The following is an 18,057-nucleotide window of genomic DNA, read 5'->3' as shown; positions in this document are numbered from 1 at the left end:
AGCTGATCACAGAATACTTTGGATCTGTGAACTTCATCTCTTTGGGGGGTCTTATAAAAGGTGTCCTGATATTCCAGGTCATGGACTGCCCTATGAGATGAAGGATGCTTTAGCTGGGATTCCTGCATCACAGGGGGTTGGACTAGATAACGCTTGGGTCCCTTTCAACTCAAAGATTCTATGATGCCACTTCAAATAAAAGAGTATATGATAGGATGCCATGAATGAGTGACTGCTGCGGGTCCTGCCTTTTCTCAATGAATTCTCAATGAATGAGTTGTTGGAACATGACACAATGAGCCTCTTGGCTTTTGCCCCTTAATTTACAGCTCTTCACAGCCTTTGATGAAGGCAAGGAGAGGTGGCAGGTGAGTAGTTGTCAGCTGGATGGGGGAAGATAGGTATGCCAAGAAACAGCCGTGATACTAAGGTCCCATAAATGTGTTGCCATACAGAAGGCTAGGAAACAATGGTGGAATCTACACACATATAAAAAAACACGGTGGAAAAAGCTTTTTTCAAAAAACATTTTGAAAAATATGTTGAATTTACCATAGCTCACCATCGCCACCTAGTGCCACATTTTTATACTGCACTTTGCAACATTTTATTTGTGGGTGTATAACTGAGTCCAATGGCTTTCAATTTCCATTTGCTCCTTTGCATGTCACTGCAAGTGTCTCTAATATTCTCCAGGTTATTACTTTCTATTCATCTTCCTCCCAATCAGCAGAGGTGATAATTTAATGTTGTTGCCCTAACAGGGTGGTGTGAACAGACCACGGAATCTATGCACCCTGGAAGGACCTAAGTTACAAACCTCAGCAATCCAGTTAAGGGGAGTTGACAGATGCCAGAGCAGGGTGATTGCTACTTAATGCAAGGAGGAGAGGAGAGAGAGCCCTGCTTAAACCTGAATACTGCCTGTCAACTAATAAAAAATGAAGTTTAGGATTGGCAGCACCCATTTACAAAATCTATTACTTGCCCATCTCCAGCCCATTAAGATAAAGAGCAGTGAATGACTGGGATGGGAGTAGGGATGACTACAGTAAGACAAATGAGAGCAGGCAGAAAAGCGTTATCCATCACTACACAGATAATAACAGCCCTTTCCTTGTATCTAATTTTGGCAACATGCTTTCTGGTGTGTTTTCCACTTACTTCTCGTCTAACCTCAGACAACTTTTCTCCTTTGTTCAGTGCAGAAGGTTAAAAGCACCACCTTCCTATTGCCCGCTTTCACGCCATCCATGCCCCTGATAGCATCCCAAGTATTCTTCATTCCTCTTGGCTTATGTTTGCTAGTGTGGTCCTCCTTTCAAAGTGAATGGCTGCTCTCTGAAGCAAGGAGAATTCACAACGGAAAGAAGAAGAAATAAGCAGATTCTCCCTACTTCTGGGACTGTGTGCAAGATGAAAGAAGAGGAGTGTGGCTGTGCATCTGATCAGGCATTTCGATACCATAAACAATGTGAGCTGCTCTCTGCTCCTTAATTCCCCTCGGGCCCCCAGTTATTTATGATGAGATGCAGTCTTTGTTGTAACTGGTTATTTCAATTGGCCTTGTTTTATTTTGCTCTTTACAACATGCGGTTACTCACTTGGGACAGACTGCAGGATAGAAATTCAAGTAAGGAAATAAATAAATTGAAGGGCTTAGCAAGAAGAGGTAAGAAGCTCTTGTTATTGTTTGTGTGTCGGTTGCAAATTGGCCCTGAAAACACTTCATGGGTGCTTTGCTTTCAGTGCGTAGAAAAATATACATTCTTGAGGAAAATATAAGGCAGGTTAATCTGATACTGCCATGGAGAGAAACGGTATGTATACACCTACCCATACCCACTTACCTGGGAGTAAGGCCCACTGAATTCATTGGGACTTACTTCTGAGTAGACATGTAGGGATTGTGCAATATCTCTTGTGGAAGCAGCCTAACAGTGCAATCTTATGCCTATCTACTCAATAGTAGATCTCATTGAGTTCTGTGGTGTTTACTCTCAGGTAAATGCATGCAGGATTACAGCCTAATAGTATGGTCTTGGGTATGTTTAGGTAAAGATAAAGGGACCCCTGACCATTAGGTCCAGTCGTGGCCGACTCTCGGGTTGCGGCACTCATCTCGCTTTATTGGCTGAGGGAGCCGGCGTACAGCTTCTGGGTCATGTGGCCAGCATGACTAAGCCGCTTCTGGCGAACCAGAGCAGCACACAGAAACGCCATTTACCTTCCTGCTGGAGCGGTACCTATTTATCTACTTGCACTTTGATGTGCTTTCGAACTGCTAGGTCGGCAGGAGCAAGGACTAAGCAACAGGAGCTCACCCCATTGCAGGGATTCGAACCACCAACCTTCTGATCGGCAAGTCCTAGGCTCTGTGGTCTAACCCACAGCGTCACCCGCGTCCCTGGGTATGTTTACATGGAAACAAATTCTGTCTATTTGTTTGAATTATAGTTTGTTTTTTTAAAGATGCATTGCTTGACTGAAAAATTGAAACGGCACAATAACTTTCACAAACAGTTATTTTAATTGTTTGCTTCCCTGCCAATTAACCAATAGGTTCTTTCAACAATCTTGGAAATACAATCTAATTGGTTCACCAATCAGAGAAGTGCCATTTGTCATCTTCAGATGAAGGCAGGGGAGGGGAGCAGAAAAGTGATGAAACTTGTGTGTTTTTAAAAAATGTAAAAATCAGGACTTGTAACAACTAGTCCTATAGTTATCGTTTTAGGGTAGGATTTTTTATGGTGGGTGGGTGGTCATTGCATTTTGTAAAACAAAACAAATCATGCAGGGTTCACTTTAAAACTTCAGAGGGGAACTTCATGTGACCTTTCTGAGCAGGAAACAAGTGATGTCAGTATTGTGAAATCCAAACAAGGCTAACAAATTTTGTGTGTAGTCAGTATTGAGATAATCATCAGTTCTGCTTTCTATCACTGAGGACTCTGAAAGAGCCATGCAGTCACCATACGAATCCAACCCTACCTATTGGAAAGGACAGAAAAAGTTCAGCTTCGCTTTATAAACCACAGACAGTTATGTTCTGGACTGGATCTCTGTGCTCTTTTGTCAGAAAGTTTAGCAGGAATGGCTCAATTCAACAGATTGTACTCATGAACCTCCAGCAACATAAATGTAAAAAAGTTCTGTTCCCCCCCCCCCCCCGCCCTTACCAACACGCCTGTATTGCATGCTAGTTACTATAATTTTGCAAGGTGTTGGTTGACCACATCCGGCTTATTCGTAAAATAAGGTTGGGTACTTCTGTTTACTCCACATCCAGTGTGTGTCCCCTGCTTGCTTGGGAAACAGTTTAAATGCAACGTTCGTTACAATCCATATCTATCCAGTTGTTTCTTATGAAATACTGTGGCTGCGTACACTTTACCAACTTAAAATGTGGTTCGGTTGCTCTTTTGGTCAATTGAGATTGAAACTGGCTTGGGAGAGAATGCATCAAAACTCAGCATTTCATAGGAAATTACAGAATAGGATTGTGGTGAACATTGTGTGTACGCCACTTCCCAAACCAGAGGTGGGAGCACACTGGAAACAGCTTAAACAGTGTGTTTTAATGCATTTCCCGCCAAACCAGCTTCAATCTGAATTGACCAAAAGAGAAACCTAGCTGCCATTTACACTAGTGGCCAAAATTGTGGAAGCCTTTTGGGAAAAGTGTGTTTCTGAGGTTTGATGGCTCATAACATCACTTATTTTTGAGTAATACTATAAAATTATATACCAATGGAAGGATAATTTAATGAAGAATATACAGTGGTACCTCTAGTTACGGACTCGATCCGTTCCAGGGTGCCGTTCGCACCCCGAAAAGTCCACAACTAGAGCACCGCTTCTGTGCACACACACATGCTGTACTGGACCTCCTGTGGTATGCCTCAACAACTGTGTGGCTGTGGTTTTCCATGTTCTTCCTCTGCTCTGTTTTCCCTTTTCCATTTTTTAAAATTAATCCTAACAAACAATGCACAATTTCTGTAGTAGTCAATTATTGTTTCTTGGATCATAGATTGCTAGCTGACATGTTTTACAATTGCATTAAATAAGATAGGAAGAGAGCAACCCTCCACATGAATCCTTTTGAACCAAGGAGAGTAAAACTAAATAATAGCCAAAATGACTGTTTCCACTAGCCAAGGTTGTTTGTTTACACTGTGCTTACAAAGCCCCTTGCCATCTGAATTACTTTAATGAGCCATTTCCTTTAAGAAGTACAGTCAAACAAGTGGGGAATTCTGGGATTTTCCATGGGATTTTTGTACAACTGCAAGAATTCGTTGCACCTGTTGATTTTGATGTGTTGCCGGAAACTAGATTTCTAAATAACAACAACAACAAATTTATTTCTACCCCACCCATCTGGCTGGGTTTCCCCAGCCACTCTGAGTGGCTTTCAACAGAACATTAAAAACAGAATAAAAATTAAAACATTAAAAACTTCCCTAAACAGGGCTGCCTTCAGATGTCTTCTAAAAATCAGATAGTTGTTTATTTCCTTGACATCTGATGGGGAGGCATTCCGCAGGGCAGGCGCCGCTACTGAGAATGCCCGCCAGCATTTTGCAAGGTGTGGATGTACTTCAAATGCAATATGCTTCCTACACAATCTGTACTCTCCAACTCTGCTGGTGCAGCACCCATCCATTGCAGAGGCTTTGATTCAGACATCCAATAGTGGCTTAATTGAAATATGCGCTAGTTTTAGGCACCCACATGCAACAACTACATTCCTCTTTCCATGCAAATGAGTGAACAAGCCAGGAAGTCAGAAATAATAACTCGTCCTGTTAAGTGTCAACCGGGAAACTCTGGTTTATGGCTTTCAGACAAGCCATAATATGAAATCATGATTTAAAGCTAACATCTGTATCATGGGTTGATGAGAAACCAGTAGCCACAGTTCCAAGTTTGGACATGCAGGAAGTTATGGTTTACTGCAGCTTCCTGGTTTGTGTCATCGCTTGCATGAAGAGAGGAGCAAAGCAGTTGTGCCTGAATCTCACACTGTGTATGTTAACATCTGGTTGCTGATGATGTGGAAGAGAAATCTGAAGAGGCATTTGGAGCAGCCACTGTAGCATTACATTCTGCATTGTAAGCTTAGCTGAGGCAGGAGCTGCCTTAAGTCTCGTATATAAACAACCTTGGAAGACAGAGGCCATGTCTCGCTTGGCACAACTCTGACCTCTCGAACGATGGTGATTCATATAGATAAGAAAGAGGAAAGCTGCAACTTGTTTCCAGACACTTGCTTCTAGGAAAAGGATATATTTTCCTGAGTAAAATTCCTTTCCCCAAGGAGGTTATCAAAGGTTAATCGAAATCTTTAGGTCTGCCTCCATTCGCCCTTAGCACCTAAAATAATCTCTTCCACTCTTAGTCCCCATCCACTACTCCTGAGTCATTCCAAAGTCAGACAGGTATGTTTAGTGGCAAAGAAATGAAATACACAATGGGGAAGGTGAAAATGGGATAGGATTTAAGAGGTGAGGCTGTGGCACTGAGGAGAGTGTTGTAGGGCTGGGTACTTGAACTTCCTGTTGAAAATTACTGAGGCCCAACGGTCGCAAAATGGTGGTGCAGTACTACAGCCAGTCACATGATGGTGGCAGACAGAGGCAGAGATTGGCACCATCGGATGGCAATCACTGCTATCACTTTCTACAGTATCTATCCCTCTTTGGAAATGGCTAAATTCTTTGCCACAGCATTTCCCTTGTGTCAAGGAGTCCCATAGCTGAGCTATCCTCAGGTGAAGTACAGTGGACTCTCAGGTTGCGAATGTGATCCATGCAGGAGGCACATTCGCAACCCGCAGCGCCATGTCTGCGCACACATGGGTTGTGATTAGCTGCTTCTGTGCATGCGCAAAATGAGATTTAGCACTTCTGCGCATGTGCGAGCACTGAAACTTGGAAGTAACCCGTTCCGGTACTTCCGGGTTTGGTGTGGTGCGCAACCAGAAAACGCGCAACCTGAAGCGTCTGTAACCCGATGTATGACTGTACAGACATCTGTAAGTCTTGTGACTCAGCTACTGCATTTTAGGCAAAATTGCTGTTCCAGTGGAGAAGGATTTTTTCTTTATATTTTTCCTTTCCCAGTGCCATGTGCTCCACTTCTTCCCTGATCTGACTCGTCTTTCATACCACCATCTCCTTGGAGCCCGTTCTAATTTGCCTGCATCCTTTTCCAAAGTGTGACACCCGGAACTGGATAAAGCAGAGCAGGCCAGAGCCTGGAGCAAAATGCAAAAGTTAGGCTTTCTATGCAGTCCTTGCCCAGATCAGAATTAGATCTGGTAGTTTGTAAGCACTTCCAAGAGGCCTAGATGTGAGCCTCCTTGGAACCATCCTGCTGTGCTCAGCACAAGGAACGTTCAGCTCCCTGTGTGGTTTAATTTCAGCTCGTACAGCTTGTTCGGTTACCTCTAGAGTGTTATAAACACAGAAAGTACCGGAGACAGTGTAAGTGACTGGATGTATTGACAGACTGGAGCAAGGTAAATGACTAACAAGTCAAAATGTCAGAACACCCTCCTTGATGAATCATTCACAAGTAGATGTTCTTTTCCACACATATCATTTGAAAAATTAGCTGTCTTTTTATGAGTAATTCTTTGTTTAAAGCTTCTTATTTCAACAGTGGTTGTTTAAACTGCGAGCCGTTCTAAATGGCCAAATATAGTATCTCGTCCACATATTGTTAAGTTTATGTCCTTGGATTTAAGTCGATGGAGCAAAATTGGCTAGTCATAGTACTGCAGCTTATTTGGTTCAGATGTAATGTTGCTGATCCTGCAAACCATAGTTTGGAGAGTTGGGAATAAGCTCTGTGCTCATATATTTCTTCTTCCGCTCTCACACTAAGTTTAATGAAAAACTTATTGGTACAATCAAACCATAGTTAGCCATTGCAACCAAACTGGCAGACTGTGGTTTGTATGAGACCTTCCAGCTAGAATGCAATAAAAAAATAAAAATAAAAAATATTTATTTATTTAAAAGTCAAAGAAACATAAGGCGACTTACAATTCAGAAGACAAAAACAGCAACAAATTATATAACAATCCTCATTAAAATTACAACAATTGAATAAAAGCCAAGTGCTTGCAACAAAATCCAAAATAGCTATTGAAACTAACATCAAAGATAAATCACAGAAAGGAGAATAATCAAGCAAAAGCATTTTAACAACAGAGTTTTTGTCACCCACCCAAAACAGTACAGTACAGTGGTACCTCAGGTTAAGTACTTAATTCGTTCCGGAGGTCTGTACTTAACCTGAAACTGTTCTTAACCTGAAGCACCACTTTAGCTAATGGAGCCTCCCACTGCTGCCGCGCAATTTCTGTTCTCGTCCTGAAGCAAAGTTCTTAACCTGAGGTACTATTTCTGGGTTAGTGGAGTCTGTAACCTGAAGCGTATATAACCTGAAGCAACCCGAGGTACCACTGTAATGGGGTTTGGTACACATCACTTGGCAAGGCATTCTACGGGGTAGGTGCCACAACTGGATACAACAGATTAGAGACATTTCCTTTCGGGGGGGGGGGGACAATAATAACACTTTAAAGATGTTCAGTCTGAAAGCTCCTGGATCCATTTGTGCATGATTTGGCAAGCTTTATCCACTCTGAGGGACTAATATGCTTGCAAATTTCCTCCACTTCTCTAAAAAGAAAAAAATGATACAGCTGCATTTGATATCCCAATAGTAAATGAGGATGGGAGGAGAATAACAAAGCAAACTTGGATAGAGCCTGAGTCAAATCAAGCAGTCTATGAAATGCCTCAAACCAAGGTGGGCTGTTTTCTGAAGCAGTTAATCAGGGGTCTGAAACAAATTTTGTGGTCAGTCGACATTTTTAGCGCTTTATCTTTCACCTACACAGTGTTCTATTTAATTTCCAAATAGTTCACAACCATTCCAAAAAAAAAAGAAAACACTGTAACACCCACTAACAATCTGTTCTTTTATGGATGTTCCCTGTTTTGATTTAATTTATGCCTTTGTGGGTGTTGCTAAAATAAATATAGGCTGGATGCATGTATAAAAGGAAACTTTGAGAAGAGACAGTTGATCTCCCTCCACACCACCAACCCAAGAGTTGAAGATAGTTCGATGATGCCATTGTTCCCTGAAGTAAACATCTAAATTGCTTTTATACCATTATTGCCTCTGTTCAAAAAGGTTTGCTGGATTTTAAAGCACTGCAATGGTGGAAGAAAAGAAACAAGAGTATACACCACAATGATCATGACTCTCATTTGAATTTCAGCTCTGTGAAGAAACTGTAATCTATATCCAGATTGCTCATCCTGGAGCAGATCAGGTTAGATGTCCTCAAAAACTGGTTCCCCAATGGTTAGTGTGTTGGGCAGCAAGTAGGGTCATTCTTCTCTTCCTTTGGTCCAGACATGACCAATTTGTTGAGATGAAGTTTGGTGAAAATATCTCAAGAGGAAGCTGAACCTATTCCAAAAAGGTAGACAAAGCAATGCCAGGGTGGTGTGTTGGTCTACTATCTTGATTCAAAATGGCGGACGGCGTCCAAACATCATCAGCCATTTCTACCTCCTTCTCGGGAACCATTGTGGCAAATTTGGCAATGATATCTCAAGAGGTGGCAGACATACAGGCAGACAATCTGCTTTCCAAAATATAAACGTAGACAATGATTCACATTTTCCTCTTTCTGCAATATTTCAAATGCATAAACCACTGGCTTTCTTTCTTTCAGTCCTCTTTTTTTGTTGTTGTTGCTCACAAAACACTAAGCCCTGTTGTGCCATGAAAATGTCAGTTTCCTATCTTGGTGCTCTGACTTCTAATGCGCTCATTTATAAAGCAAGGCCGCATTCCGCCAGCTTGAAAGGCTAGACTTGCATCTTGCTCCACTTCCCCCATCCAATGTATTATTACAAGTATAAATCCTGGCCGAGTCATCTATGGAAGAACTACATCATTTGGACATTTAATTAATAACTGTTTGGATTAATGGATAAAGCTAATGGCTCAGCTCACATGCCTGCCATTTCGTGGTCTCTGAGGAATCTTTACCCTGCTTCTCAGTTATTCCGTTCAATTTAAGGCTGAGAGGAATTCTTTGGCTCAGGAAACAGGTACAGTGTTACTTCGGGTTACATACGCTTCAGGTTACAGACTCCTCTAACCCAGAAATAGTACCTCAGGTTAAGAACTTTGCTTCAGGATGAGAACAGAAATCATGCGGCGGCAGCGGGAGGCCCCATTAGCTAAAGTGGTGCTTCAGGTTAAGAACAGTTTCAGGTTAAGAACAGACCTCCAGAACGAATTAAGTTCTTAACCCGAGGTACCACTGTACCACCAAACGAGGCCTATCCCTTTGTCAGGTTGCAGTCTTAAAAGCGGGTGGGGAAGAGGGTCCTCAAAATAGTGCTGAAACCCATTTTTAATCTACACGGCATGAAGTACAACCGCTGTTGAGTGCAGCCATTTTCCCTGTGGGTTGGAGATGCTGCTTTGGAAGCAGTTCCATGCAGAATCAGCTCTTCCTGCACATTCCCCAAACCTCTTAAAACAGAGGTCGGCAAGGTTTACCTCACTTGGGTTGGTTTACTCCAGCGGAGATCCCTCCATGGGCTGGTTCGCACGCATGTGTGAGCGCACGCGGCCGCAATTTCCGGCACCTGCACAGACATGATTTTCGGCGTCTGAGCATGCGCAGACACGATTTCTGGCACCGCAGAAGCGAGTCCCCACGCTGCACCAGTTTAGCGCAGCGTGCGGGGCTTCGCCGAGTGGGGGCAGCTCATGGGCCAGTTAAACGACTCCCATGGACCACTTGTGGCCCATGGGCCTTAAGGTTTTAAAACAGGGGAAGGCAACCTATTTCAAAAACCAATTTTTTTAAAAAAAAACACCATTCGTGTTTGGGGGATGGATCAAAGGGGTGAGGTGGGTACCTCCAGTGTTGAACCAGGAGAATCACCCTTATTTGGGGACCACAGATTGGGGCCACAGGGTGGATTGAGGAGTCTATACACAGCCCTAGTTATTCTAGCTAGGATTAGTTCGGCTTGCCAAGCAGAAGGACATTTTAGTCACCATCACATGTAGAAGCTGTAAGGTGTGCTCTGGCTCTGCAGCTATTAGTAGTTAACAATAAATATTACTCAAAATGGATTTTATTCTGAACTTCTTAACTACATTTTTACCTTTTAATCCATTCTCTCTCTCTCTCTCCCCCTCTCTCTGTCTTTTGCAGAGCTATCAGTTTATTCAAAGCAGCAAAAAAGACAAGTCTTTTCCTGAATTCAGAACAAAGAGAAAGCTTCTGTATGTTCTTCATGAGAAATATTTTTTTAAAAAAGAATGCTGATATCAGGAGTTTAAAAATCTTCATAAATCAGCCCATTGTTTGAAGTGCACCTCTGCAAAATTATGTTCAGATTTGATGTTTGCTCAAAAGTGTTCTAGAAATAGCTGAATTATCAAAAAAATATATATACCGTATTTTTCGTCCCATAGGACGCTCCGTCCCATAGGACGCACCTAGTTTTTTGGGGGGGAAATAAAGGGGAATTTTTCCCCCTTTATTTCCCCCCCAGAAGCAGGTCGGGGAAAGAGAACCAGGTCGAGGAACAGCGGGATGGCGACGCTGCGCCTCCGTGCTGTCCCCCGAGCTTGTGGGGCTGGCCGATGTCTGCCCCGCACGAGGGGCGCTCTGCATCAGGGCGCCCCCCCCCCTGCGGGGCGGCAGGCTGCTATCTGCAGTGTGGGGAGCCCTGCGGGGAACTCCTGCAAGGCTCCCCACGCTGCGGATGTCTGCCTGGCGCGGGGGCGCTCTGCTTCAGGGCGCCCCTCGCACTGGGCGGCAGGCTGCTATCCGCAGCGTGGGGAGCCTTGCAGGGAACTCCTGCAAGGCTCCCCATGCTGCGGATGTCTGCCTGAAGCCTGGAGAGCGAGAGGGGTCGGTGCGCACCGACCCCTCTCGCTCTCCAAGCTTCAGCAAAAGCCTGCATTCACCCCATAGGACACACCCAGATTTCCCCTTCATTTTTGGAGGGGGAAAAGTGCGTCCTATAGGGCGAAAAATATGGTATATAAATGTTGTGGAAAGTAAAACCAAGGCAAAACTTATTTAAAAATAGCTATGTTGTTTTGAGATAAATTTGTTGCTTTGCAACTATTTCTCATTTTTTCTGTATGTGTGTTTTCATTATCAGGTTGGCTGGTAATTGCTCAAAATCGTTTCAGAGACCTTTTCCCTCTAACAGATCAGAGTCTCTTGGACCAATTTAAAGATTTGAATAAATCATCTGGACTCTGTGTTGGCTCCTGTTATGTTATATAGCCAACTTCCTTGCTTTGTTTTTAATGTACTTTATGTGAACAATGTGCATTCTTTGGGCACATGCTTTCGTCTGGCACAAGACACAGCAGAAAGGGCATTTATGCGGAGACAGGGGGAAGCCCATGTTGCAAGGAGTCGGGTATTGACCAGCATTGAAAGAACAGCTTGATTTGTTCTCCCTTCCAGTAACTAGACACAGTTCTGCTTGCTGAATGCTTGCCCATATTATCAATTCAGACACTCTGCCTTGAGCTGTTAGCCCACAAACAAGAGGCAAGGAGGTCGTGTCTCCAGCTAAACTGAGTAGCACAACATATCGCTTCCTGCAAAATAAAAGATGTGGCGAAACACTTATGTCTGGCACCTTTCCTTTGCTTTACTGGCATCCTGTTTTTCTCTTCATTAAAGTCTGTGCCGTTATGTTTCATTTCTTTCTTGCATTATGGGAGGGCGATGGGAGAGAGCGGGCTGGTTTGTAGTAGCTACGGGTATCAGATGGAAAGTCCTTCACACAATCACAGGGGTGTAGTGGGGGTTGGAAGAGGGGCTGAAATATACTCAGAGTCATAAAGTGATTTCATACTCTTTATTCAGCTCATAGTGGTGAGGAGGAATGAATGAAAGTCCCCTCACAGTATCTGCTTTATATACATTATTTACACAATGGGCTGCACATGATTGGCTAATTCCGGAATTCTACTGTAAGCCAATCAGGTTGTGGATTCACTTCTATCTGGAGCAGGATTGGGTGGTTCCTGCCAACCAATCAGACTGCTGCATTGTTCTAGGACCAGACTGCTGCATTCTGAATCCTATTGTTCTAGGACCAATCAGACTGCTGCATTTTGGATCCTATTGTTCTAGGACCAAACAGACTGCTGCAGTTTGGATCCTATTCAACTCAGTACATAACAGGGGCTGTGGCCCTGGGCGTACAATTTTGAGGGGGCGCAACCAGGCACCCCCATGCAGGAGGGCAAGAGAGGTGAGCAAAAGGCAAATGAGAGAAGAGGCAGTGAGCTTTGCAGCGAACAGGACGGTCTTTAGCAGATGCGGCGCCGGGCTGCAAATATCCGCCCAGTGCCCCCAAATTACCATAGATAGTGTTGGGGTGGCCGTAGCTGCGCACAGCCAGCCATTGGTGGGGGGCAACTCTCCCCCATGCTGCTGCAGGACAGCTATCCCCGCAGAGGCTTGGGAGTGAAGTTGCACCCTTCCCAAGCCTCCTCGGGAGGAGAGCTATCCCCGCAGAGGCTTGGGAGTGAAGTTGCACCCTTCCCAAGCCTCCTCAGGAGGAGAGCAATCCCCTCAGAGGCTTGGGAGGGAAGCTACGTGCCTGCCCGCCTTATGGTTGGTGGGGCGCAGCTGGTGGGTGTGCAGGGAAAGGGGAGGCCACTGGCAAAGCTGCGCAGCTCCCCCACTTGCTGGGGCATGCCTGAGAGGCCAGCGCCCTGGTGCGATGCACCACTAAGCCCTATGGGAAAGACGGCTCTGGCAGCGAGACCAGCAGGGATGTCTGAAGAGTGTTGTCCCTATTTCTACCCAAGATACAGATTTAGGAAAGCAATCTCAAAGCATAAGAATATGAAGGTGCATGGGCTGAGCTGATAGTTTCCTGTGGCCGGGTTTTGGCGCCCTCCTTGCTGCCCATGTTTACTTTCGCTTGCATTAAAATAAAGGCACACGGTCACAGTCAAAACTGGCATTCTTGGTGATGTGTGACTTGTCAGACCGCCACAGCTCGGTCACTCCAGCGGCATCAGCAGCAAAGGGTGGGCTGCTGCAACAGGTTCTGTTCAGGCTCTGTGCCCTGCCCCCATACATGAGCGTGCTTGTCCCGGACGCAGGCAACCCATGCTACACTACTACACAAATATACGTATGCACTCAGTTACAGACATACATGTGCAGGCAGAGACCCTTCCTTTCAGATATGAACGGAAGGCAAGGCATCAACTGCTCAGATCACACCCTCCTCCACTGTCAAAGGGGTATAAGAATACTGACTTACTCTACATGATTATCAGGGTCAGCTCAAGATAATTTGTGGCCTGAGATGAAAGCAAAGGGCTCACCCACACCATCCATTTAAAGCACACCTATACCATAGCTTTCCCCAAAGAATCTTGGGAACTGTTGCTAGTTCAGGGTTTCCTAACAACTCTCAGATAGATAGATAGATAGATAGATAGATAGATAGATAGATAGATAGATAGATAGACAGACAGACAGACAGACAGACAGACAGACAGATAGATAGATAGATGATCGATAGATAGATAGAAAGATAGATAGCATCTCTAAACTGTATCCCAACAATCACCAAATAATGTTACTTTTTGCAGGAGTCATTTTGTAATTGAGTACAAATAGGTACCTCTGGTTACAAACTTAATTCATTCTGGAGGGCCGTTCTTAACCTGAAGCCGTTCTTAACCTGAGATACCACTTTAGCTAATGGGGTCTCCCACTGCCGTTGCGCCGCCGGTGCACGATTTCTGTTCTCATCCTGAGGTAAAGTTCTTAACCCGAGGTACTACTTCCGGGTTAGCGGAGTCTGTAACCTGAAGTGTTTGTAACCTGAGGTGTTTGTAACCCAAGGTAGCACTGTACACCAATTGCAATGCATTATGTTTTCGCAAGACCCACAATCTCATTCTCCCATATATTTTTTGCCATGGCAGAAGTCATCACCAAAGTAACTTTCATCTCCTGCTTTTCACACATGCTTCTCACGAATATATCCCATCTGGTGAAATGCGAGATTTACCACGTCCTTGAGAACACTGGCTTTCGGTGTGCCTGCAGAATATGATATCTCGTCACATAACAATGCAGTTACTCACCATGTAGAATTTTATAAATCATATCGTGGTGATTTTACCATGTAAAAAATAGCTTTTTTTAGTATGGTGCATGATACTGAATGGGTAGTCAACATGGTGCCCCTCAGGGTTGCTGGACTCCAACTCCCATCAGTCCCAACAAACATGACCAAATGGTCAGAGATGATGGGAATGGCACTCCAACAACATCTTGAAGTGCCATAAGCATGACCTCTGGGTCTCTGAAATGTGTGCTCTTTTTTAATACAGCAAGCAGGATGCATATTCTATCTGACACATAATTCTGCTATAATTACTCACCTTAGGCTACCCACCCAGAGATGCTTGCTTGAAATCTTCGAGAGAATTATAGGAATGGAATTTTAAAAAGGTTTTATCTCATGCTGGGTGCTAGCAGACATTACTGTGTTTGAAGTGTGGTGTTCTATTTAAGGCTGCAGTCCTATACACACTAACTGGTAGTAAGTTCCTTCAAATTCAATGGGGCTTTCTGCTGAGCAAGACAATTACGCGATTAAACTGTAAATGTCTGAGTTGTAAATACCTAACTGTCTCTCATGGAACTAAAATAAGGCTCTGAAGTGTGCAAGACTCTGGCTACCTGTACCCTGTTCCACATTTACATCTGGAAAAAGTGAATTACAACGTTCTTTACTTTGTTTACTTGGAAGTAAGTCCCATTGGTTACTGTGAATATATATATATATATACCTAGGATTACAGCTTTACAGTGTGTAATCACATGCATGTCTGCCCAAAAGGAAGTTCCAGGGAAGTGAATGTAGGACTACAGCTTTAAAACAGCCATTTTCAAAACTTATCTCCAGCTGTCAACATGTTTTGAGGACTTGATTTTGTGTTCTTATTCCAGGCAATATTTTCCAACCAAGAAGTCAATCTTGCTAACCTGACCTAACCTATGATGCAATGGCTCTTTGAGATCAGTCTCAGAAATGCTCACTTTTCCTGTTTAATGTTTGCTGTTGCTGGCTGGTTGACAACATACAGTCAGATAGCAGTATTGTAGATGTGCAAACATGAGACAAAGCTTTTCCGATATTTGCTTATTTAAAAATTAGGCTGCTTTTCTGGGCAATGGCCTATCCAAAAACAACAAAAGATAAAACAACAAGAATTACAATTTTTAAAACTTAAAACTACCACTAAAGCCAAAAATTAACAGAGCCAGAAAGAACATAATTCAATCATAATTGAATCATCCGTCTAATAAAAATAATGACTGGAAGGCCGATTGGGCAAGAAAAGTAAGTATTCAGAGTCTTCTGAGAAGCCTAGAATGTAGAATTTTGACTCAGGTCCAATGGAAGGGAATTCCAAACCTGTTGGACCACCACAAAGAGCACTTAGGTCAACAGTACCTAAGTTATTACCAACTCAGCTCCGTAACCAAATTTAGGTCCAGGGTACCTCAGGGACTGCCTAAACCTATATATCCTAGCTGGATGACTTACAGTAGATCATCTGTCAGAATGTCACTTGTTATCCACTAAGTTGGTGAAGCTCATTGGACATTGACACAAACCAACCCTATAGAATGGGATTGCATTAGAGATTCAGGAGATGTATTCTGTATCAACTTCTAAGTGTTTTCTGGGGCTGGTGGGGAATTATGCTACCAAGCTTATGTAGATAATTAAGGAAGCATTGTCTATAATATGTAATTAGCTACTGGGTTGTTATTTTAATCTTATGTGCTCTTATTGTGTGTGTGTATAACTTTTGTAATCAGTGTGCTTTTATACAGAAATGAAATTGCAGTATACAGTGGTACCTCGGGTTACATACGCTTCAGGTTAGATACATTTCAGGTTACAGACTCCACTAACCCAGAAATAGTACCTCGGGTTAAGAACTTTGCTTCAGGATGAGAACAGAAATTGTGCTCCGGCAGCGCAGCAGCAGCGGGAGGCCCCATTAGCTAAAGTGGTGCTTCAGGTTAAGGGCGGACCTCCAGAACAAATTAAGTACTTAACCCGAGGTACCACTGTATATGTATTTTCATAAAAAAATAAATCAATAGAGAACGACCTCATCACTGTGGCCACCTGTATCACTTACCTAGGGAATGAGCATGCCAGGAAAACCTATGAAGAATCTGAAAGTATGGGCAGGATAGGGCAAGTGCAACCATTCCTCCAAATAGCTTGGGTCCGAACAATTAAGGTCACAAGACAACAGCACTTTAAATTGAGCCTAGAAATGCAACAATAACCAGTGCAATTACTATACTAGAAGTGTTACAGATGCTGACTGTTTCGCGTTCAGCAGGAGTCCAGCAGCAGCTGCATTCTGGACCAGCTGAAATTTATGAATCCCCATGTAGAGAGCATTGTAGTAGTCTAGGCTAGATGTGACCAGAGCAGGGGGAAAGGTCAGTCCTGCCCAAATAGGGACACAGTAGGCATAGTGGTCAAAGCTGGGAAAAGGCACTGCTAGTCACTGATGCCACCTGGGCTTCCTCATTTAAAGCCAAGTCCAGGAACATTCCCAAATTATGTCCTTTGTCTTTTAGTGGGAAGGTTGTCCCTCCCCCACAACCAACAGCACTAGATGCAAACCATCTTCTGGAGCTAGAGATCTCCCTACCCACAGCCACTGTCGCACTCAGATTCAACCTCAACTTGTTTGCTCATATTCATCCCACAACTGCCTCCGGGCACCAGTGTAGAATTTTGAAAGCCTCCTTGGAATTTGAGGGTGGAGACAAAAGGTAGAACTGAACGTTCTCAGCGTATTGTTGGCACTGCAGCCCAAACTTTTGGAGCTTCATGTAGCTGTTATTTGGCATGGGAAACAAAACATAAACACACACTCAACCTGCAAGCCAATGGCAAAAGTCCCCCTACACCACCTTCTAAGTACAACCATCCAAGAAGGATCAGGACCACTGTACAGGACCTCCTAAACCCAATCCTGATAGTCAACCCAGAAGAACATCATGGTTGATGGTACTGAAAGCTGGCAGATGGTACAGGAAGACTAACCAGGTAGGACTTTCTTATCCATCCTCCAGTTTAAGTCCTCCACTGGGTGACCAGTGTGGATTATGTCCCATAGGTAAAGGTAAAGGGACCCCTGACCATTAGGTCCAGTCATGGCCGACTCTGGGGTTGCGGTGCTCATCTCGCTTTATTGGCCGAGGGAGCTAGCGTACAGCTTCCGGGTCATGTGGCCAGCATGACTAAGCCGCTTCTGGCGAACCAGAGCAGTGCACGGAAACACTGTTTACCTTCCCGCCAGAGTGGTACCTATTTATCTACTTGCACTTTGATGTGCTTTAAAACTGCTAGGTTGGCAGGAGCAGGGACCAAGCAATGGGAGCTCACCCCGTCGCAGGGATTTGAACTGCCGACCTTCCGCTCAGCAAGTCCTAGGCTCTGTGTTTTAACCCACAGCGCCATCTGCGTCCCATTATGTCCCATAACTGAGGCTAAACCCAAATTAGAATGGACCCAAGTAGTCAATATAATCCAAAATTGCCTGGAGTGGAAAGATCACAACCTGCTCTTTTTCCAAAAAAAGACAAACAAGATTGTGGATGGTAGCTGTTCTTGACTAAAGGATCTATTTTTGGCATTTTAAGGAGTGGTCTTACTATTGCCTCAAGATTAATAGCATTAACTACCTCCAAGATCCAAACACCCAACCCCAATCTTGGTGATCTCAAAAGCCATGAAGAGCAAGAACCAAGCAGATAGGTGGTTGGCCTCACTGCTCCAAATAGTTTGTACACATCCATAGGCCAAATGAGCTGGAAGATATCCATATTGTTTCAGGGTGGGTGCCCTTTCCCTTTTCCTGGCCCCCACCCACCAATTAAGCAAA

General features: G+C 43.9%; 1 long non-coding RNA gene across 1 annotated transcript; it reads left to right on the top strand.

Moving 5' to 3' along the window:
- The first annotated feature begins 1,217 nt into the window (after positions 1 to 1,217).
- On the top strand, positions 1,218 to 10,511 carry LOC310703490. Its single transcript, XR_014524187.1, has 3 exons — positions 1,218 to 1,474; positions 2,289 to 2,411; positions 10,277 to 10,511. It is a non-coding gene; the product is annotated as an uncharacterized lncRNA (long non-coding RNA).
- The last annotated feature ends 7,546 nt before the right edge of the window (positions 10,512 to 18,057 follow it).

This window comes from Podarcis liolepis (assembly GCF_965112155.1).
Source record: "Podarcis liolepis genome assembly, chromosome: 3".
Taxonomy (NCBI): Eukaryota; Metazoa; Chordata; class Lepidosauria; order Squamata; family Lacertidae; genus Podarcis; species Podarcis liolepis.
Note: the sequence above shows the minus strand (reverse complement) of the source record. Positions and strands in the feature narration are given on the sequence as shown.